The sequence below is a fragment of the Heteronotia binoei genome, chromosome 13 (genome assembly GCF_032191835.1).
Source record: "Heteronotia binoei isolate CCM8104 ecotype False Entrance Well chromosome 13, APGP_CSIRO_Hbin_v1, whole genome shotgun sequence".
Lineage (NCBI taxonomy): Eukaryota > Metazoa > Chordata > Lepidosauria > Squamata > Gekkonidae > Heteronotia > Heteronotia binoei.
Window position 1 is genome coordinate 60,504,122 of NC_083235.1, and position 23,078 is coordinate 60,527,199.

Consider the following 23,078-nt stretch of genomic DNA (forward strand, 5'->3'; position numbering starts at 1 on the left):
CATGCTAATTCAGCTTAGAGGGAACACTGCTCTCAAACAAATAATATGATGGTCATCTAGCCTTCTACTAAATAGCTGATATGAAAGGACACTTTGATTCCTAAACTCAGCGTTGAAATGCCTTACCTGCATAAGCCAGGATTAGGTCTTCCAGCCACACCTTGAGCTCCATCTAGCCACTAATCACTTCTGGGTGCAGGAGAAGATGGTAGCAGTGGGTGGACTTTCAGAAATCTGTTTTTAAGTCACTGCATGGTCTAAGTCTGAGACTAAGTAGTTATCAGCATGTTCTTTGATTGCTGACTCTGGAGAAATCAGCCAAAAATTTTAGAAAACAAAAAAAAAGGACTTTGGAGGGAAGAAAAGGCAAGGCCTAAAAATGGATCTTAATGTAAAGCAGAGAGCAATGGTGAAGATACCCTACAAAGAATTGGACTGTATTTCCTTTAAAGGTGACTGATGGAAAGAGCTGGTTAAGAAAGCAGGGGGCCTTTTGGCAATGAGCTGAGTCATGCTAAGCTGCTGCTCAGCTGTGCATATCAATAGAGTCTAATGAATGAGTATAATTAGGCAGAAAGGGAATTCCAGCCAGTTGGGGGTGGTCTGTGGATTATTTTCTGTAAATGTAAAGTTCATTCCCTAGCTCCCCTTCTTTGCCCCCCCACCCCGCAGCAAGTTTCTCTGTTAATGGAATGCATCTGAATGCAGTTTCTTTTTAACTTATATTATAAATAAGTCCAGCGGCTGGTGGAAGTAAAAAGCCTGGTTTTATCATACAGTTTCCAGGGATTCTTCATGTTCTTAGTTCACACATATTTGTACACAGATTGTAAATTTGTTCACACGTATTTGTACACAGGTTGTACACAGATAGTAGATACACACATTGCCTCTGTTTGCATTAAAGGTACGATCATTAAAGGTGGCAGGCACTAGTGCTATTAAAGGGTAGGAAGGGTAGTTTCATTAAGCTTTTTCACTACCGATGCAAAATGCCTTGGTCCTTCTTTGCCCTTTACACTTTTGAAGGGTTTGGAGGAAGAGGGGGTTGATTATTTTGGAGCCATTCCAGTGCAGCATTTTTATTCCCTTTCTTTCAGGTTTTAAAGCATTCCAACCTTGCAGGAGTCCTTGAATGCAGTTCCTGCAGCTTTTCTCATAATATATTCCCCAGCTTCTGTTTGCTATTATGTCTTGGGAATAAATCTTAAATTCTGGATACACAGTGTATTTCACTGCCTGCTGACTTGTGGGGGATATGATGGGGGAAACGGGTACTGCATAGCTGAAGTTGTTGGGTGCATATGTTCCACTCAGTGCTTTGATTGATAGCACTGTAAATGCAGAGTAAGGAGTGAAAAAGCCCCATAACAACAGGGAAGAAGCTCAATCCAGGCATGGAAAGGAACCTCTGCCAGTGGAGATCGATCAGGAATGACATGGCAGGCTTTAGGAGAGTTTCTGTCTCTAAGGAGGGTTATTTTTTTTTTGTCATCTCTGCTCTTATGCCTCTGGATATAATAAAGCTTTGGCCCCTTACAAAAGTAATGGGAATGTACTCCTTTGTCGTGATCAGAAGAAGTCCCCAAATTTACACACAGGTACTGTTATTTATAAACCAAGGCAATTTAGAAGGAAAATAGTACATACACAATAGGGTTGCCAATCCCCAGGTGGGGGCAGGGGATCCCCCGGTTTGGAGGCCCTCCCCCCGCTTTAAGGTCGTCAGAAAACAGGGGGAGGGGAGGGAAATGTCTGCTGGGAACTCTATTATTCCCTGTGGAGATTTATTCCCATAGAAAATCATGGAAAATTGATCCGCAGGTATCTGGGGCTCCGGGGGGGGCTGTTTTTTGGGGTAGAGGCACCAAATTTTCAGTATAGCATCTAGTGCCTCTCCCCAAAATACCCCCCAAGTTTCAAAAAGATTGGACCAGGGGGTCCAATTCTGTGAGCCCCAAAAGAAGGTGCCCTTAACCTTCATTATTTCCTGTGGAAGGAAGGAATTGAAAAGGTGTGCCGTCCTTTTAAATGTGATGGCCAGAACTCCCTTAGAGTTCAATTACGCTTGTCACAGCCTTGATATTGGCTCCACCCCTATTTTCTCCTGGCTCCACCCCCAAAGTCTCCTGGCTCCACCCCCAAAGTCCCCAGATATTTCTTGAATTGGACTTGGCAACCCTAATACACAAAGTGTTTTCTTTCATATAATCACCTCTTAATGTTAATATTTCCCATTGACCCAGTTGAAGTACACACACAAAAAAAGTCGGATCATGTTCTTCCTGACCTTAGAATGGCTGAGTCAAAGAAGGTTTTTTTAAACAATGAAAAATAATGGCTGCCATGGATCTTCTAGGAAGAACAACTGGCAGGTAAGTATAAGTATACGAACATATTTACAGTGTCAAGTGGTATTTGGTTTTGAAACTTGGTTTTGTTCCCATGCAGACTCATGTTCGTTTGGGATAGTATGTTTTGGCACGGGCCATTAGCTTTGTACTTAGAGCCTGAAGAAATAGGATAAGGGGTTTGCCTGGGCTGCTTTTTCTGTATTCTGAATAAACAGGTTCCAGTTCTATGATCTCAGCTGGTGGGAGAGTTCTTGGATCAACAGCACAAAAATTGCTGGAGTGGTAAATAACATCGAGGGCGGGGCGAGATAGACACAGAGCAATTTGGATCATTTGGTCAGCTGGGCTGTATTCCAACAACATCCTATTCAGTGTAGTAGTCAAACACACGGTCATATCTTTAGAAATAAAGCATCTGCTAGAAGCCACAGAACTGGTACCAGTGTCCTGGAAAACAGATTGATGGAACCCTTTTGTTTAAAGCTATAACTGGTTATGAATGCCTAGTAGATACCACAGCCTTGGTGTTAATGTGATCCATTGGAGCTAATGCAAGCTGACAGTAGGGAGGAAAAAGAGAAAATAACTAGTGAGACTTACTGCAAGGTTCTACCCCCAACTCTCAGTATTGAAAAATAGGATTATACAGGAAAGTACTTCAGGAATGAATAGGAAAGTTGGGGGGGGGGGGTTGGGAAAGTTTAAGGAGCCTCTGTAAGGTAATTACTCAGGAGATCACATGGCAGCAAAACAGAATTTTTTTACCAGCAGAGCATTTTTATAAAAGGAGCAGAATGGTTTTTATTTATTTATTTATTTATTTATTTATTTATTTATTTATTTATTTATTTATTTATTTATTTATTTATTTTCGCATTCATATCCTGCCCTCCCCACCGAAGCAGGCTCAGGGCGGCTAACAACATTAAATATCCACAATAAAACACTAAAAACAATTACAGTAAAATCAATTAAAATTAACAATTGCACTTTAAATATTGAACAATTTGTAAACAATTTTGGTGCTAAGTTCCATACCATGATGTTAAACAGCTTTATACTTTAGTTGAAGACCATTCGAAAAAAATGTTGTTTTACAAGCCTTGCGGAATTGGGCAAGGTCTCGCAAGGCTCTAACATCATCAGGGTTCCACCAGTGGGGGGCTGCAATAGAGAAGGCTCGTTCTCTGGTAGCCTTCAATCTCGCCTCCCTCGGCCCGGGGATTTCTAATAGATTTTGTGATCCAGATCTCAGTACCCTCTGGGGAATATATGGGGAGAGACAGTCCCTAAGGTAAACAGGACCTCGGCCATATAGGGCTTTAAAGGTAATAACCAGCACCTTGTAGCGAATCCGGAATGCTATTGGCAGCCAATGCAATCCCCGCAGCCCCGGCTGCACATGATCCCGAATAGAGAGACCCAGTAACAGCCTGGCTGCAGCATTCTGCACCAGGTGCAGCTTCCGGATTCGAGACATGGGCACCCCCATATAGAGGGCATTACAGTAGTCTAGTCTCAAGGTGACCGTAGCATGAATCACTGTTGCTAAGTCGCTGTGCTCTAAGAAGGGTGCCAGCTGTTGTGCCCACCTAAGATGGAAAAAGGCGGATCTCGCAGTGACTGCTATCTGGGCCTCCATAGCCAATGTGGGCTCCAGTAGCACCCCCAAGCTCTTGAATTTAGGTGCCGATATCAGTGGCATCCCATCAAAGGCTGGTAAAGGGATTTCCCTTCCCAGGCCACCGCGACTCAGACAAAGGACTTCTGTCTTCGTTGGGTTCAGTTTCAGACGACTCAGCCTGAGCCACCCTGCCACAGCTTGTAGCGCCAGGGCCAATTTTTCTGGGGCGGAGGCAGGCCATCCATCCATCAGCAGATAAAGCTGGGTGTCATCCGCATACTGATGGCAACCCAGCCCGAATCTCCTGACAATCTGGGCAAGGGGGCGCATATAGATATTAAACAACATCGGGGAAAGCACCGCCCCCTGAGGCATCCCACAATTAAGCAGATGCCTCTGGGACTATCGTCCCCCGATCGCCACCCTTTGTCCCTGATCACAGAGAAAGGAGGAAAGCCATTGTAAGGCTAACCTCTGAATCCCCGCATCAGCGAAGTGGTGGACCAGCAACTGATGGTCAACCATGTCGAACGGCGCCAAAAGGTCCAACAACAACAGCACTGCTGACCTGCCTCAATCCAGTTGTCGCTGGAGATCATCTACTAAGGCGACCAGCACCGTCTCCGTCCCATGGCCCGGGCGAAAGCTGGACTGGTGTGGGTCTAAAATGGAAGCATCCTCCAGGAAGCTCTACAACTGTAATGCTACTGCCCTCTCAATAATTTTACCCAAAAAGGGTAAATTTGAGACCGTCTGATAATGCGCCAATTCGGCCGAGTCTAATGTTGGTTTTTTCAAGAGGGGATGGACTATTACCTCTTTAAGAGGTGTTGGAAAAAGCCCATCCGAGAGGGACCTATTTACGATATCCCATACAGGATATTGAAGCTCCATCCGGCAAGCTTTAATCAGCCAGGATGGGCAGGGGTCCAAATCGCATGTTGTTGGGCGTACGGTTGCGAGGATTCTGTCAACTTCCTCCCGGAGGGTGCTTTTATGAAGGGAATAGGACTATAATTATGCTGGTCATTCTCAACTGGTGGTGTGGATTCTACCAGTGGGACACCCAGTAATCTATGTGGAACACAGGGGTTTCATAACAATTACTAAGACTTCATTCTTCCTTAGTCCATATGTACATCTGCAACTGTAGCTTGCCATCTTTTGCTGACCCCATCTGTCACAAGATTATCCATCTGAGACATTTGACATACTAACAGAATGCATGTAAACATATAAATGTCCTTCTCAGAAAGAGTGAAGTTTTATTTTTATTATGGTGGAACCCAGGTTCTTTGATAGGGTAATTGGTGGAACTTTGTCAGACAGAACACTCACTTGGGGCCTACTGAAGATAGCCACAGATATGTGGCGGTCTCAGTCCTCAGCAGAGCTTCCAAGATAATGGGAACAATTTAGATCTGCTGCATCTATTAAAGTTAAGGAGCCTCCCTGAGCGTTACATCAGGTAGGGCATGTACGGGGTGGGGGGTGGGGGGACAGAAGGATTCTGTGTCTATACTTTCATTTTGGATCCTTTGCTCTATTGGTTGCTTTGCTGAGTGTGTATGTCAGCATTTTATTTTTAAGTGTTTTATAACTTTTAGGGTTGCCAGCCTCCGGGTCAGGCCTGGAGATCTCTTGCTTTTACAACTTATCTCCAGTCGGCAAAGATCAGCTCCCCTGGAGAAAATGGCTGCTTTGAAGGGTGAACTCTAGGGCATTGTACTATGCTGAGGCCCTTCCCCTCTCCAAACTCCACTCTCTCCTGGATCCACCCCCAAAATCTCCAGGTATTTTCCAACATAGACCTGGCAATCCTTATAACTTCTAATGCTTGTAGCTGTTCTCTGTACACATAGAGCTCCACCATTTTAGACAAAAAAATGTGTAAGGAGTCTACTCGGTCTTTTTCGTAGTACCCAAGAAAAACGGGGATGTTCAGGTGATCCTGGACCTGAAGTAGATGAACAAATGGATCGTCACAAAGAAGTTCAGAATGGAGACCTCTATTCTAGAGGCGGTTCAACAGGGGGACTTCATGGCCTTGATAGACCTCTTGGAGGCTTACCTCCACATTCCCATTGCACAGAAGCACCGCAGGTTCCTTTGTTTCGCCTATGATGGGCGTCATTACCAATACAGGGCCTTGCCCTTTGGACTCAAGTCTTCTCCCAGAGTATTCACCAAAGTTCTGGTCACCCTAGTGGCAGCCCTTTGGCTGCAGGGGGTGGCCTTATTTCTGTACCTGGACAACAAACTGGTCAAAGCTTCATCTGTGGAACAGACCGTGAAAGCCTTAGAGCAGATCATGAGGATTCTCACCTTGCACGGGTTTATCATAAACATCCAGAAGAGTTCGCTGCTACCATTCCAATTCTTGACACACCTAGGGGTCCAGATCGACTTCAGCGGGAACAGGGTCTTCCTGACACTGGAGAGAAGGATGAAGCTTCTCCAGCTATTGACCGAGGTCAAACAGAGCAAGACTGTAAAACTGATGAGCCTGGCAAAATTACTTGGCATGCTGGTGTTGTGCCAGGAGGTAATCCAGTGGGCCCACTTTCACACAAGACCTCTACAACATTTTCTTCTGCCTTTTCAGAAACAGATAAGCCTCAAGAGTCCGAGACTAGTTTCGGTGCCAACTGGGCTACATCGAACCCTTGAATGGTGGCAGGTTCCCAACCGCTTCCTCCTGGGTCAGGAGATGAGGGAACCCAGGAGATTAGTGATAACTACAGATGCTAGTCTGTTCGGATGGGGAGCCCACATAACAGGAGCAGTAATTCAGGGTCAGTGGACCTCACAGGAATCCAGGGAAAGCATAAACCTCCTGGAGCTGCGGGCCATAAGGTTAGCCCTGCTCAAGATGGCAAAGCATGTGGAAGGTACTCACGTTCTGGTCCAAACAGACAACATGGACTTACGTAAACTGGCAAGGAGGCACAAGATACAGGAGACTTCAGTCCAAAGCAGAGACGTTGTTTCACTGGGCGGAGGACCATCAAGGCCACTCACGTAGCAGGAAGGGACAACGTAGTGGCAGATTGGCTGAGTCGTCAAGTGCTGGACCAAGCGGAATGGGCACTTCATTGCGAGACCTTTCATCAGCTGTGCCTCATGTTCGGGACTCCGGAAGTGGACCTGTTTGTGTCGGACAGCAATCATCAAGTGGCCCAGTACTTCACCAGGACCAGAAGCAGAGGGGCCATGGCAATAGACGCCCTAAACTCGGACTGGCCTCAGGCACTCATTTATGCCTTCCCTCCATTCCAGATCCTTCCGTGGTTTCTGCAGAGAATTCAGGAGCAGAAGGCAGAAGTGATCGTGGTGGCTCCCTTTTGGCCCAAGAGGGCCTGGTTCCAGGAAATCCAAAGACTGGAAGTGGGGCTTCCCTGGAGACTTCCGCTGAGACCAGACGTACTCTCACAAAAAAGCCTAAATCATCCACGACCGGAGCTGCTCAACTCACTGTTTGGAGATTGAGCGGCTACAATGGATTAGTATAGGCTACCCAACGTCGGTGGTGGACACAATGCTGTTCTCTAGGAAACCTTCCACTAATAGGGCCTATAATATCACCTGGCAAGTGTTCCATACCTGGTGTAGGGAGAGAAGGAAGGATCCTCTGAGAGCCCTGGTGCCAGTTATTCTTGCCTTCCTACAGGACGGTCTAGAGAAAGGCTTTAGTACTAGTACCCTTCGTAGACAGGTGGCGGCCATCGGCTGCCTATAGATCGTTTGCTTCCTTAGAGGTAGTTTGCAAGGCGGCCACATGGAAATTGGTCCACTCCTTTACCAAACACTTCAGAATCGATAAGGTGGTCTCGGCTAAGGCTGCATTCGGCAGGAAGGTCCTCCAGCATGTGGTCTAGGGGCGTAGCTGAGGGACCCTGGGACAAGGCTTTTTTATGTCCCAAAAGTGAAGACTGGCCCACTCCTGGGACCACTGGAGAATGGAAGATTCTTTTCACTTACCGTGAAGTCTTCCTTCTCTGTGGTCCTGTAGTGGCCCAGTCCTACCCACCCAGTTGTGTCAGGGGGTCTCAGCTTCGACCCTGGTTCCTGGTGCTGAAGGTCCTGTTTCAGATTACCCGATAGTGTCTGTGCCTTGATTGGTTTGATTGGGTGACAGTTCTGGGGTGGTGTTTTGAGGGGAATGTTCTTGGGTTTCTTTCCCCAGTTTACATTAGAGTTATATTTAGGGAGGTGTGACGGCTTGCAGATGGACTGGATTCCAAGGGTCAAGCACCTCCCCTCCGGGTCAAGTTTGCTCAGCCCTGCTTTCGGAGAGGAGGAGTTATGATCCCAAAAGTGAGGACTGGACCACTCCGGGACCACAGAGAAGGAAGACTTCACAGTAAGTGAAAAGAATCTTCCGATCTCTTACTTTGACAAATATTTTTGCAGTTGAGACTTGTGTAGTTGCAGAGTGGAACATTTCATTAAGTCTTGCATTAATGCAACATGACCTATCCATTTTTTAATTTGTGGTTATATTTGAATGGTGGTCAGGGAAATTGACAAATGTTGATCAGGGAAAGTTAGGGAAATGAAAAATAAAATTGTAGTGGCAACCCTGTAGTGTCTTTTGAGCTTTTTCTCTCCCCCAACTCCTTATTGGTTCTAGAATTGTTAAAGGTTTTAAAAAGTTCCTTTTAAGGATTTTCTTTTCTTTTTTTTTTAAACTTTGAGGAGTTCTGGAAGTTACTCTTTTGGCATGAACAAAATGCTTTCTGAGATAAAGTTGTACTCAAACTGTGTGGCATTAAAATGTGTATATAAGACAATCTACACCATTAGGTAATAATTCCTGTGTGTATCTTAGGTATGTATGACCTATTTTCATGAATACTATATACAGGGCTTTGTTTGAGCAGGAACACACAGGAATGCAGTTCCATCTGACTTGGTGTCAGGAGGTGTGCCCTAATATGCAAATAAGTTCCTGCTGGGCTTTTTCTACAGATAAAGTCCTGGATATAAAGCCCTTTAGCTATGAAGAAAAGTTAAAATACTTGAGGCTCTTTAGCTTTAGCTTTTTTTCTGGAAAAAGTCCAGAAAAGGGCAACTAGAATGATTAAAGGGTTGAGACACTTTCCCTATGAAGAAAGGTTAAAATACTTGGGGCTCTTTAGCTTGGAGAAATGTCAACAGAGGGGTAACATGATAGAGGTTTACAAGATTATGCATGGGATAGAGAAGGTAGAGAAAGAAGTACTTTTCTCCCTTTCTCACAATACAAGAACTCATGGGCATTCAGTGAAATTGCTGAGCAGTCGGGTTAGAACTAATAAAAGGAAGTACTTCTTCACCCAAAGGGTGATTAACATGTGGAATTCACTGCCACAGGAGGTGGTGGCAGCTACAAGCATAGACAGCTTCAAGAGGGGAATGGATAAGCATATGGAGCAGAGGTCCATCAGTGGCTATTAGCCACAGCTTATCGTTGGAACTCTGTTTGGGGCAGTGAAGCTCTGTATTCTGGAAGGGCTTCTAGCCCCACTGGTGGACCTCTAGATGGCACTTGGGGTTTTTTTGGCCACTGTGTGACACAGAGTGTTGGACTGGATGGGCCATTAGCCTGATCCAGCATGGCTTTTCTTATGTTCTTATGATATATATCTTGTTTAAATGTGTATACTGAGGGCAGCAATCAACATGCAATAATGTGCTTGATGCTAATACATGGATACAGAGTCCAGTGTTTTCAATGTTACAAAGCTTAATTTAACATCTAGATAAGCTGGTGGTGGTCATACTGTGATTGTGTGAGGTTGTTGCTGTCCAAGTAACATACTTTCTCTTGTCTGCTGCAAAATTTGTGTGCTCTGTTTCCAACTTCACTTCCCCTAGTTTCAGATGGCAAAAAATTAAGACATATGTGCTTAAGTATAATAGAGTGCAGGTATATTTGCAGTTTTGTTTGTGGGAAACTAGGCATTTATAGTTTTATGAAATCAGAGATGTAAAATTTCAAGAAAAAGATAATTTGGGGAAATTGAAATATATGGAATACCAACTTTTCTGCCAAACTTATATTATGGCTTTAAACATCCAACCTAATGAGGAATTATGAACTCAAAAGCTTGCATGCTGTTTTGTGTCATTTTGATTAGTCCTAATACAAGATATCATGCAGAATTTCTTTTTTTGGATTTTGCTTTGGACCAATGTGGCTACTTGCTACCTCTTCCTGCTTAGAGATTAAGAACGCATAGACTTTTAAATATAACAAGCCAAATTGCGGACTACAGGCTTATTAATTTATTCTCTTTTAATGTGAGTTTTACATATCTTTAGAGACAACACATTAAAAAAGTTATGGACTGTAAAGTTCTGAAATGACAAATTACTGTAATGAGTCTGCTCTACAAGTCTGAAAATTTTGTGTGCCAAGGGTGCAGAGCTGAAGGACGCTTTAAAGTAGAAATTACGTATTTTTTTTTTCTGTCGGTGGAGCAGCAATTTCATTTTTCAGTCACAGATCTCTTCCAATTAAAAGTTGCTCTCTAAATATAACTTAACCTTGTAACAGACAAAACTTGTGGCTACATGCTTTTTGCCAGTAGATAGCATTAGAGGACATGATGAATAAAATCTGTGTCCACTTTGGTTTGTGGGTCTCTCAGCATTTGCTTCCCATTATGCACTTTTACTACTAGAAAAAAAAGTGAGGCAAATTAAACTTTGTTATCAAGTAGACAAGGTGGCACTTAGAAATCATTGTGCTTTTCACATACTGTTCTCCCCTCTGTAACATATGAATGAAAACTAGGCCTAAAATTTCTTCTCTCCTTTTCTTCCAGGTGGAGGAACCTGATGGCTGTCCTTTCTAGCACAGAGCATTAGTAGCTTCACTGGATCTTTACATCTATCAGAAGCAACACAGCCCCTTGGTGCTCCAGGTAAGAATCCTCAGCTGGACAGAAAGAGACCCTAGGAAATGTCTGCAGATGGGAAGAGAAGTGAAATTTTACAATGGTTTCCCAGGCTCAGACCTTTATGCTAATACTAAGCTTTGGAAATTTATAGAGAAAAAAAAAACCAGGAGGAGGATTTGGTATTGTAACTGGGCATTGTGAACCTTCTATTCACAAAAACCTATTTTCTTTGTGATAAATCCACATCTACCTAAAGCTTGTCTGCTCTGTTGCCTCCCTTGAGGATTATGCAGTTCTCTCCCCCCCCCCCCCCCCAACTCTTTCAGGTGAGTTTTAATTGGACAACTTCCTCTGCTTTTCCCTAGGGCAACCTTTCACATTCTATTAAGTGAACAAACAGAATTTGTCTTGTAATGCGTGAATGCCAAGGCTTGGTAACATATATACCAGTAAAACATATGCTTTGCTTTCTGTGCCTGCACCTTGTGCAAAATGGTTATTTGTGAAATGTTAGTTCTTACTTCTCCCAGTCTTCGCATTTTTAAAATTTCTACCTGTTATTTCTGCTCCTCCCACTCCTCCACCCCCATTGTTGCATTTTGCCTGGGTGAGTCAGGAGTTATAAAACGGAAACTCTTAAGGAATGCATCAGCATTCTTGAACAAGCCAAAGAATGAGAAGGTAGAGCATGTGTTTACAGACACAATGGAAATTTGCCTCTCCCCCTGTCCTTTTCCTGTGACTTCTCATGATCTGTATTGCCCTTCAAAAGAACGTAAGAGTAGCCAAGCTAGATCAGACCAGTGGTCCATCTAGTCTGGCATCCTGTATACAGCAATAAATTGCCACAAAGAAGATCCGCTGACAACAGCCTTCACCTGCAGACTGCTTCCCTTGAAACCAGGGATGCCAATCAGTTGTCATGACAAATTGCCAATGACAGATCTATCCTTCATAAATCCGTTTAGTCCCCTCTTATGCTCATTTAAGCTCTTGGCCAACCCTACATGTTATGATGGTGAGTTCTACAAGTCCAACTACCCACTGTATGACATTGTCACTGTATGAAATAGTATATTCTTTTGTCTGTTTTGTATCTTCTGCCAGTTAGTTCTATAGGGTCACGCAGAATTCTATTATTATGAGACAAAGAGAAAAAAAATTCTCCGTCCGCTTTTTCTATTCCTTGAAAAAGTCTGTAGACCTTTATTACGTCACCTCCCTCAGTTGATCTTTTTCTAAATTCAAAAGTAGGGATGGGCATGAACTGGCTGATGAACTAAAGTGTATCACATTTTGGCCTGTTCAGGATTCATTAACCAAAGTTTGCTAACTGAAGAACCATGACAAATTTTCCTGAATTTTGGTGCAATTAGTAGTGGCTTGTGACAGTTTTGTAAGAGCAGAAACCCCTGCTTTCTGTTCTCCACAAGAAACAGCTGAGTGTTAGGGAGCTCCCCACCATTCAGCTGTTTGGTTTAAATGGCTCGGAGCTATTTAAACAACTGCTTCTTTCTGCTCCCTGAAAAAAGCTGAGGGGAGCAGAAAGCAGGGTTTAAACGGAAGGTGGGGGGAAGTGCCTTTCCAGAGGCATTTAACCCCCACCTTTCAGCTGGTCATGGCTCACTGCAGCTAGAAGAAAGTAAGGTGTAAAGTGCCTTCCAGAGAGCATTTCACTCTCTCTTTTCTGCAGGCCATGGCCAGCAGACGAAAGGGGTTGAAGTGCCCACTGGAAGACACTTCACCCCTGCCTTTTTGCTGGCCAGGGTGTGTGTGTGAAATACCCCATGGGAGGCACTTCACCTCCATATTTAACACTCTTATTTTATTCCCCACTGCTTCAAAGTAGTGGGGAGCAATAACAGAGAGTTAAATGGCTCAGTTTTGCTTCCCACCATTTTGAGGGAGGGAGCAGAACCAGAGGGTTTATGGCTCAGAGACATTTAAATGCCTGCTTTCTGCTCCCTGCCATTTTCACATGGAGCAGAAAGCAGGGTTTTAAACTGTAAATGGCTTGCAAACCTATATGAATGGGTTCAGTTACCGGCATAGGAACCACAAAACATATCAAGTTGCAAAAATGCAGTTTGTGCCCATCCCTCCTTCTCAGTCCCCTTCTGTTGTCACCAGGGCTGTAGCCAGGGTTTTAAATTTGGTGCGGCCACAGGCAGGGTTTTTTGTTTAGGGGGGCCAGGGTGCCAGGCTCCCAGCACAGGGAGGCAGGGAGGCTAGGTGTTGCTAGCTCAACATGATCCAGCCACCTTAGCTTTTACTTCCCATCCCTCCATCCTCTCTTCAAGTGGCAGATTTCCTGGCTCTCAGCTTGACCTCCTTCCTCATGCTGAGTTCCAAACTAGTCCAGGAGGCAGCACTGCACCCCTTCTGGACAGCTTCGCCTTGCTTTTTACAGGTGCCCCTTGCTCTACTGCTCTGGATGGAATGGCCTGGGACATTAGGGGGGAGTCTGGGGCTGAGTGCGCTTTACCACCCAGGGCTCAGCAGCAGCAGCTCCAGAAGCCATGAGTGGGCAAGGGCCAGCAGGAACCAAGGAGGCTCTGCTCTGGTAAGACTTCACCTGGAGTATTGTGCTCAGTTTTGGGCACCACATTTTAAGACAGATATAGACAAGCTGGGGTGAGTCCAGAGGAGGGCGACAAAGATGGTGAGAGGTCTGGAGACCAAGTCCTATGAGGAAAGGTTGAAGGACCTGGGGATATTTAACCTGGAGAGGAGGCGGCTGAGAGGTGATATCACCATCTTCAAGTACTTGAAGGGCTGTCATATTGAGGATGGAGTGGAATTGCTTTCTGTGGCCCCAGAAGGTAGGACCAGAACCAACGGGTTGAAATTAAATTAAAAGTGTTTCCAGCTTAACATTAGGAAGAATTTCCTCACCGTTAGAGCGATTTCTCAGTGGAACAGGCTTCCTTGGGAGGTGGTGGGCTCTCCTTCCTTGGAGGTTTTTAAACAGAGGCTAGATGGCCTACCTAAGGAGCTTCATGAGGACAGGGGAGGTTGAGAAAAACCACGCTCCATAGATGGAAATCCCTTCTGGTTGTAGAAATTTCTGGTGGATCCAAGCCAGTGTCTGAGAGTGATAGAGATGTACCTGCATAACCCAAGATGGAAATCCCTTCCATATGAAGACCCTGTGAATTTAGGGGGGAGGTGTTTGTGAGTTTCCTGCATTGTGCAGGGAGTTGGACTAGATGACCCCAGGGGTCCCTTCCAACTCTGTGATTCTATGATTCTAAGCAGGGGCAGGGAGGGCCGTGGCCAGGCTGTCAGTGGGTGGGTGGGTGGCAAGTGAGGCGCTGCTTTGCTGTACCCCCTCCTTGGACATCTGGCAGGGCTTGAGCCACCCCCACTATCTCAGTGGATACATGTGGGACAGCAGTTCCTCTCCCCTGGCCAGCTTGGGCAAGCTCTGGCCACGGCTCACCCATCTGCAAAGGTAGCTGCCTCACTATTCACTCTCAGTTCCATGTCACATGTATTAGGGCTGAAGGCACTAAAGAAGAAATTATGACAACTGAAGAAGTTAGGGATAGCTGCAGGGCAGTAAAGAGAAAAAAGGCACAGAGGCAAGGTGATGTTTTCTAGCTCTTGACCATTTGAAGAGTTTGCTAGGTGGCTTAGAGCTACAGCTTTCAAACACGTAGCTGCATTCCTATTCACTGGATTGTCTTCTAACAACTAATGCTATTTTTGTACTCCAGCAACATGTCTAATCCTTTCTGACACTTAGTTTCACTGCTGATCTTTACTTAATGAACTCTTAATAGCCATTCAAGAGCCCACATCTATGCTATGTATCAATTACGGTAATTTACTATTAGACAGAGTATGTTTCTTTGTTAAAGTTCCATTTTAGCTTTGTTGTGCATCCTTTGTGGAAGCATATCAGTAAACTATAAAGTTTTATCATTGTGGTGTGGTCGTGTTGTTCTGTTCTTTGCTCCTGCTAGCCTGCATGAAGTATGCACCCTCCCAATTAAGAAAGCCAGACTCCCCCTCCAACTCAAGCTTAGTATAAAAGATGCTGTTGCTAAGACATTTTCTCTCTCTTTATTTTGTTTTCTTTATTGAATGGATGGATATCGGGTGGACATTCTGCAAATTCTGAATTTCATTTGCTTGCATGCTGTCAGAACTGCGTAACCAAAATGATGTAGGAAATATGGGAAACAACCAGAATCCTCCCCCTGCCCATCCCAGCTTTCAGTCTCTGCTCCAAGAAACCAAAATTCTGTGCTTGGGTTATGCAGGTACATCTCTATCACTCTCAGACACTGGCTTGGATCCACCAGAAATTTCTACAACCAGAAGGGATTTCCATCTATGGAGCGTGGTTTTTCTCAACCTCCCCTGTCCTGATGAAACTCAAATAGCAACAATGCGTGGCTTCATGTGGGGATGAGAGAACCTCCAGAAACAGCATGGGAGAATCAATTAAATGGCCCCTTTCCCCATGCTTGGAAACTCTCAATGACATCCAATTTGGCAATTGCTCATGAAGTCACTCCCTATTCTAACTTGACATCTGAAAATATTTTATTTTGTTTGTTTTTAAAAATTACTTCATTGTTTGTTTTTGCTTTTTTATTAGCGTAAGGAAGAAACTTAGACTTCATTTGTCTTGCAGCTTGTTCCACATACCTCTTTGCCTATTGTGCCTACCTGTTGATGTACAACATACTTGCAAGATGTGTGTGCCCATTGTATGTGACTTCCCAACATTCTGAGCCAATCGTCCATCATCATCTAGTGTGACTAGGAATGGGTGGGGATTTGCAGCTGAAAAAAAAAGGCTTGATTATGCATGTCAGGGTCACTGGAAAGCAGTTTGCTTGCATTCTGGCAATGTGCTTGGATTGCTGCTCTCTGTCAATATAAGTAAATGGCTGCCATTCATTCCTATGGGAAAATTACTTCGTTTGCTGACAGTGTTGTAACATGGATGAGACATGAACATCCATCTTTTCTTCCCAAGGGTGGATGACCTGTTGTCATTAATGGGGATCTTGACTGCACATTACTTCCCATGGAGAACACAGTGACTTGCAGCTGCTCCCTTTCTGTGGAGTCTCCCTGCAATTCACAGAGCTTCCTCCAGCACTCACATCATGTGTCATATTGATGGGCATTTTGCTAGTCCTTAAAATTCTTTTGAAGTTTGTAGTTATTGAACATGGCAGTGCATACTTGAATAGGACAGTGAACTGGCCAATTGTGAGGGTCTGATACATTTTAAGGAAGCCTCTACGCACCTCCAAAGGTTCAAAGTAGGTAATGCCGAGGGCCTCAGGAAGTAAACCCAGGGCTTGTGAAAGGCAAGAAACTATTTCTGTGTGGACCAAGAGAGCTGATGCCTAGGAGGGGACAAATGGAAGTTCAAGAAAATGGATGCTAATTTGCTTAACACAATATAATTGCCATATTTTACATACCCAAAATTGCCATTGAAGTTGTGTTGGTTTTGCTTTGCAATGGCATTTTTGAATACTTACAGAGGTGTGTGTGGTGATTATATTGTGTTAAACAAATTAGCATCCATTTTCTTGCTATGGATGGTTCTGCCTCTGGTTGGGTTTTTTTGTTTATCTGCAAAATGTGCATCCTGCCTTTCTGCACCTACAAGGGCCATCAGGGTGGTTAATAATTTAAAACATACATCATAAAATCACATTTTAAATCTAAAATCATCAAAATCTACCCAAACACACGTCATTAAAACAAATTAAAAGTAGAGTTAAAATACATACAAAACATAAAAACAGCAATTAAAACATTGGTTAGGAAGGAGTGATCATTGAGGGAATGCCAGATGAAACAAAGAGGTCTTCACCTACTGGTAGAAGATGGTAAGAGAAGAGGACAGATGAATCTCCCTGGGGAAGGAATTCCAGACCTTTGAGGCCATGACCAAGAAGGCCTTGTACTAGCAGGGCTTTTTTTTGAGCAGGAACACACAGAAACACAGTTCCGACTGGCTTGTTATCAGGGGTATGGCCTAATATGCAAATGAGTTCCTGCTGGGCTTTTTCTACAAAAAACCCCTTGTCTACTGGATTGTCACCTGCATAATCTCAGAAGGCAGGGGCATGCAGGGCAGTGCCTCTGAAGATGACCATAGTACTCGGGCAGGTTCATAAGGGAGTAGGTGGGTTTTTTTGCCACATACCTTTTCCATTTGGGGGTGGGGGATATGGAACTTGAATAACTGGAAAAGAGAAGTGCAGGTCTCAACAGGTTCAAAAAAACAGATTATAAATTTTAAAACACTATATTTGACTGCGGAGTGAATAGGCAATAATAACTAAAGATGACTAAAACATACAATGTCGGGATAGAAAAGTACATTATTTCATCTCATATTCTTAACATGACATTTCTGAAATAATCCAGGAAGTATGTGGAGTGGGGCAGGGACCATGTCAAGGCCAAAATCCTCTTCTAGAGGCTCTCTGGTTTTGGAAGCTATAACAAACAGCACTGTGCTTTCCTCGTTCTTATTGTTAACAGCCATGAAGGCTGGAAACATACTTTCACTTGAAAAAGAGGAAACTGATTTTGTACTGCCAAGTATGGTTGTTCAGAATACCGAGATCTCTGCTCTAAGAAGCGCATGCTGGACTGTGTGCTACTTGCCTATGTGCTACTTGCCTATCTGGTCCATGGCAGCTTTTCACCCCTGGGGCAGCAACGAGAGGTTAGTGATTATGTTTGTCTTGGTGATGTGGGACCAAACCTGTAGCCTGCAGCTGCGTTGCGAGAATTAAAAATGCTCAGTCTGCTGGATATGGCACTCTTTCTTTCCGCCAAGCAGTGGCTGTGTTCTGCTGTAGTCTTTTGTTACTCCCAAGTGCATGCTCTGAAATCGTAAAATAAGGAACATGATTTTTTTTTTTCCCCCTTGAGAACTTTCATTTCTCCACTGGGGGCAGAGGTCGTCCTGAGAGAAGGATTAAAGAGAAGCCTTGTCTTTCTGAAGAGGCAGCACAGCTGTATTTCCCCTGGTGCATTAATCAGTCTCAAGGAAGCCAAGCTCACAGCATCACCTTGAAGCTTCTTCAGAGTCTTTTGGAAAAAAAAAACTTTGGGTGGATGATATTGCTCTTTGCAAAGGGGGGAGGGGGTTAAAGAGACCAATCGTACTGGTTTCAGGCAGGCGTCGTGTGGGCAGATGTTATGCAAGCTTCCCACACATCTGCCAGTACACCTTTAATCCATAGCATCAGTGTTCCCTGGATTTTTCCACATTCAGTTCTTCACTAAATCTGTCTCATGACTCGTCGTGTCCCTTGTTGTTCTGGATGGGCCCCTAAATGACCAGGTTTATTATTGCCCTTTGGACTTCATCTGCCATATTCTCTTAGGGGGTATGTATTTTTATGTCTGCTTTTTCCTCTTACAGTTCTTAGCTTCTATTTGCCACTCAGAATGGTATTTGGGGGAGGGGGAGGAGGAGGAGGAGGAGGGATAAATTGTTTTAAAACTTTGCTCATTTGGGAAATTTTTAAATTTTAATCTGTATGGAAATAGGCCTTCAGACACTTCCATCATCATAGCCTCCTGAACATTTTCACGCCTCAGTTGTTAATTCTGTCTGGTAAAAGGAGTAGGGTGGAGAGTAAAATTCTTCACATGGGACGTGAAAGTACAAGGGTGCAGGGATTTGTGGGCCTTGCAGTATTTGTGGGCCTTCTGTCAGGTAAAAGGAGTAGGGTGGGGAGTAAAATTCTTCACATGGGGACATGAAGGTACAAGGCTGCAGGGATTTGTGGGCCTTGCAGTATTTGGGAAATGGGCTGTGGAGCACTGGGGCCAGCAAGGTCCAACCCTTGGACTCAACATGGAATGAATTTGGTTTTCAGAACTGAAGATACCATTTTCTAGAGTTGTTAGGTGGATTCCTGATGACGGCATCTGTGCTAGGGAAACTTGGAAAACATTCCTTAGGCATAAAATGCTACTGGATCAGAGGACTGAGCAGAATAGCATGCCTCTTACCTGGAATTGTTATCTTGCAGAATAGCATGCCTCTTCACTACAGAATGATTAATAGAATGCATTTGTGATCTAAGATGGTCAAGTTCATTGTCATTGTGCAGAGATGAATGGCCAGAGAGAATTTCCTTTGGATGTCTAGAAAAAATATTATCTGCCCAATTACTATTATTTGCTATTTTTGAAGAGATTTCGGGGATCTGTCTAAAAAACAGACCAGCCTAAAACTGATAGCATATTTAGTGCATGCCAACCTACCCTGTCTGTGTTCTACATTCTAACAATGGTTAGAATGGTTGCAAGTGACAAAAGCATACGGTTGTGCAAGTGACAGAAGCATAGGTTTGGTGGCCTGGCAGTCAGTGGATATCTGCTCAAGTAAAGGGGCAGGCAGAGAAGCCGGAAGTTGGGCAAGTGGAGAAACTTCTTGCTCTGCTCTTGAATTTGCGTATGTTGAGGAGCCAGGCTAGCTTCATAGTACCAGGAGGGACCTCATTGGCTTCATATGTCATGTGATGGCTGCTGGGTGTGAAGCTGTACTATCATTTGCCTGGCCGTCTGTATTAGTGGTGCTGCTGCAGTGAAACTGAAATCAGGCTTATAGCTGTTTTGTTGAGCTAGCAAATCAGACATTAGGATTTGTTGTCAGAGAATATGTACCATTTCAGAACTTTTGTGCCTTATGCTGTGGAGGAGCAGCATATCTTTGGTTGAGGAGTCCTTACATTTTTTTGGCACTTACTGTAACGCAGTCATGTTCAGTGGAAGCTTGGCTGGGATGATAGAGCCACAGGGCCATAAGAGACATGCCAACATGCTTTTCCAGGAATGGAACTCTGTTCCTGATAACTGTGTGAGCTTGAGAGCTGCAAGACATGAACAAATATTACACAATGTTTTTATTAAAACTTTTAATACTCTTTTGTGCAGAAAGATAAGATACACCTGCACGCACTTTACAACATGGCCATGCCAAAAGGAGACTTTTTTTTTTAAAAAAAGCAAAAACTGGGAACAACAGTCTCCATAAAGCCAGCATTATTTTTGGCACTAGTGGGAGAAGGAAGCACACATGTACCATATAAACCACTGACCACTGTTTGCATCATTATACATCTCTCTTTGCCTTGACACCAGGGTTGGTAAATACTGCTCCTACAAGAACTATGAAACTCTGTGCCACCCTCTTTAATTCTGACCCTACTTCCAGTAGGACAGCTTAACAGGGGGAAGGCATCTATGAAAAGGTGCAAAGTGTTATCACAGGTCAACCAAGGGACATTACAACTTCACCGCCACTTTTGCAGCTGCCTGGAACCTGATGGAAGACTAGCTAACCCAATTACTTCTAAAGTTTAGCGAAGGAGGAGGATACAGCAGTTTCTCCATGCTCAGCAGGCCCACAAACCTGTCAGGGGACAACAGTGCTCGGTCAGCCACAGTCTCTGCTACCAAGCATGTACCAGCCAGCCAAGGAAGGTAGGCAGGTCTCTTCTATCAGTGCAGTCTCTTCTATCAGCTTCTATTAGTCAGCCATTTGCTATCCCAGTGCACCTCATAGAGGAGGGGTGAGAGCAGCCATCACCCTCTCCCCAGTCCTGCCACCATCGTCCCTCACTGAGCCAAGGGCTGCCATTGGTGCTTGCACTCTCTCACTCACCGCTCTCAATCTCATTGCCCTTCTTGGTGGTGGCTTTGTTTGGGTCACTCTGTCCATCCATCAGGGAAGGGCAGGAATCCCAAGTGCATGTCCAGCTGGACCAGCAGCTTCCCTCCCCTACACATTCATTTTTCTCCCTTGGCTCTTGTGCTCTCTTTCCTCACTTTAAGGGGTGACGTCTGTAGTGGAGGAGAAGAGCTTACAAGCCTGCCTATTTCCCCTTCCTCCCCCACTTCATACACGGTAAAAATAGTCACCTACCTATGGGTCAGCGCTCAGAAGTTGACTGAAGTCCCAATGCTATGCATGCTTACTTCAGACTAAGCCTGAATTAAGTTCTTCCTCAACCTCCGGGAGCTGCACTATGTGTGTGAAAGAGCCGCATGCAGCTTCCGAGCCGCACTTTGGTCACTCCTGATATAGAGCACTAAAGAGCACCATTCTGCATGTTGCCATGCAAGCTTACTTTTGGGCTCCTAAGGAAGTGACATAACATTATGAAGTGGACACAAACAGGGCAGCTTTAGGCCAATTGATATATGCTGCTAACCTTTGTGATATTGCTTGTCCTTCATTATTATACCGCATAGAGTGTTCGGTTGCCTCTTTTGCCAGCTTCACTTTCCCCTTTTTATTTATGCATTTTTCTGAAATGTTCCAAAAGTCACCTGCCCACACATACACAATGAGTAACACAAAAGCAAAGAGATGAAAAGGGCAGGATGATAAAAGCTTTTCTACTGCCACTGGAACAATTGTCTGGTCTTAAACCATTTTCCATTTGCATGCGAGCATTGAGGTAATTCCAAGGTTAGGCTTCCTCTGCCATTATGTCCACCCTGGAAAGTTCGTGTCATTAATAATTATCAAGGGTCTTTGGGTTCTAGAACTCCCAGCTTCAGGCAGGATTTTGGGGTGCTTTGTACATGGATTGTGGAAATAGGACCTGAGAGGCCTGCAATGTCAGGAGAGAACACAATGTAATTTGGTGTCTGCTAGCATGCTCCCTGTCATCCCTAAATCCTTCTGGGAAAGAAACACTTTTAAAAGGAAGAACTGGCAAAAGGCAGCAGAGCAACATCCAAGAGGGGAGCCCTCAAGGTACTTTTGTTCCAATGAGTAGGAGTCTTTAGATCCGCTTAGACATAAAAGGCGGCACAGTTCGATTCCCAAAGTCTCAGCTGAAAGGGGGAGGGAGAAATGAGGCTGCAAAGGAAGGAAGGGAGGTCATTAAAAATGGCATCTAGCAACCAGGATGGGCCTTTCTCCTCCCCCTCCCCATCTAGCCCCAAGAAATAAATTGGGTCAGACTTGAAAGTGAGTTTCCTTGCTGTGGATTTAATTTTAGCTCTTGCAGACTAGTTATCATATCGTAAATGCCAGGCGATTTTTAGGAAACATGCCCAGCGAGGCTTAGCTGCTGTGTAACAAGATTTGTGTCTATTTCCTGTGGTAGCATGCTTTCAGTAAACAATTGGGGGTTCCCAGGAGTCTCTGTAGCAAGGCTGGGATAGGATAAAAAGAAGCAACTAGCTCTGTGTCTGTCCTTCAGCTTTTGGGTGAAGTACAAGTGCTGTCCAAGGTATTGCCTGTGTGTCCTGGATCATTCTTACTTTGGGAAATACCAGAGTGGAGAAGGGCTGGATGTGGACATTCTTACCTGCCCACTTGTAAACAGCAAGCAGTTGGAGCACTGGCTGCAGGCTTCTGTGTGATTCTCAGGATCCTTTTCTTCATCTAGGAATGCCAGCCTCCAGGTGGGCCCTGGGTATCCCTTTGAATTGCAGCTCGTCTCCACACTACAGAGATCATTTCCTCTGGAGAAAATGGCTGGTTTGGAGGGTGGACTCTATGACATTGTAGCCCACCGAGGCCCCCATCCTCTCCATTCCCAAATCCCTAGGAGTCTCCCAACTTAGATCTGGCAACCCTATCCCCTCACCAGCAGCCAGAGGGACCTTGCAGCCCTATCACAAACACAAGAAATAGGGTATTGGTTTGGACCTCTGGTTCACACAGAAAAGTGCTCCATGTCAGCCAGTAGTCCTTGTCAGATGCTTTCAAGGAAGATGTAAAAGGGAAACCACAGCATCAGTATAGTCTTGTTTTCACAGTGACAATGCAGGAAGCTTAAGCATCTCCAAGTATTTTGTTAGATGGGGAGAGAGGCTGGTAGTGCTGAAGACCTTTTTGCCAGAACTTTGGCTGGGTTATTGTGGTTATGCTTAAAAGGACTACTTCATTGCATTAGATATGATTCTTCCTAGGAAATTCCTTGTGTGAAAAGTAAATTCCTTATCCTATAATTTCGAAATTCCTCATTTTGTCCAAAAAGTACATTCAATCTTAGAAACTCCCTTTAGCAATACTCTGAAGAAATGATCAGCTTAGCATTGCACTCCTTTTCTCCCACCCACCCCATCACTGATTTGATTGAAAAAAATATTTTACTTCGGGCAGTCTTTGCTGTGACAAGGATGATGGCAGGGGCAGTAACTATCAGCATTGCTCCCCACCCCCCTTTCCCCTGCATCCTGTTAAAT

General features: G+C 44.4%; 1 protein-coding gene across 3 annotated transcripts in view; it reads left to right on the forward strand.

Annotated features, from left to right (window-relative positions):
- Positions 1-23,078, forward strand: part of RBFOX3 (RNA binding fox-1 homolog 3) — a 509,742-nt gene that overhangs the window by 172,424 nt on the left and 314,240 nt on the right. For all 3 annotated transcript variants that reach the window (XM_060253332.1, XM_060253333.1, XM_060253334.1), the window contains one exon: positions 10,791-10,889. The gene's annotated coding sequence lies outside the window, so the exon portion shown is untranslated. The remainder of the gene's footprint in view (positions 1-10,790; positions 10,890-23,078) is intronic.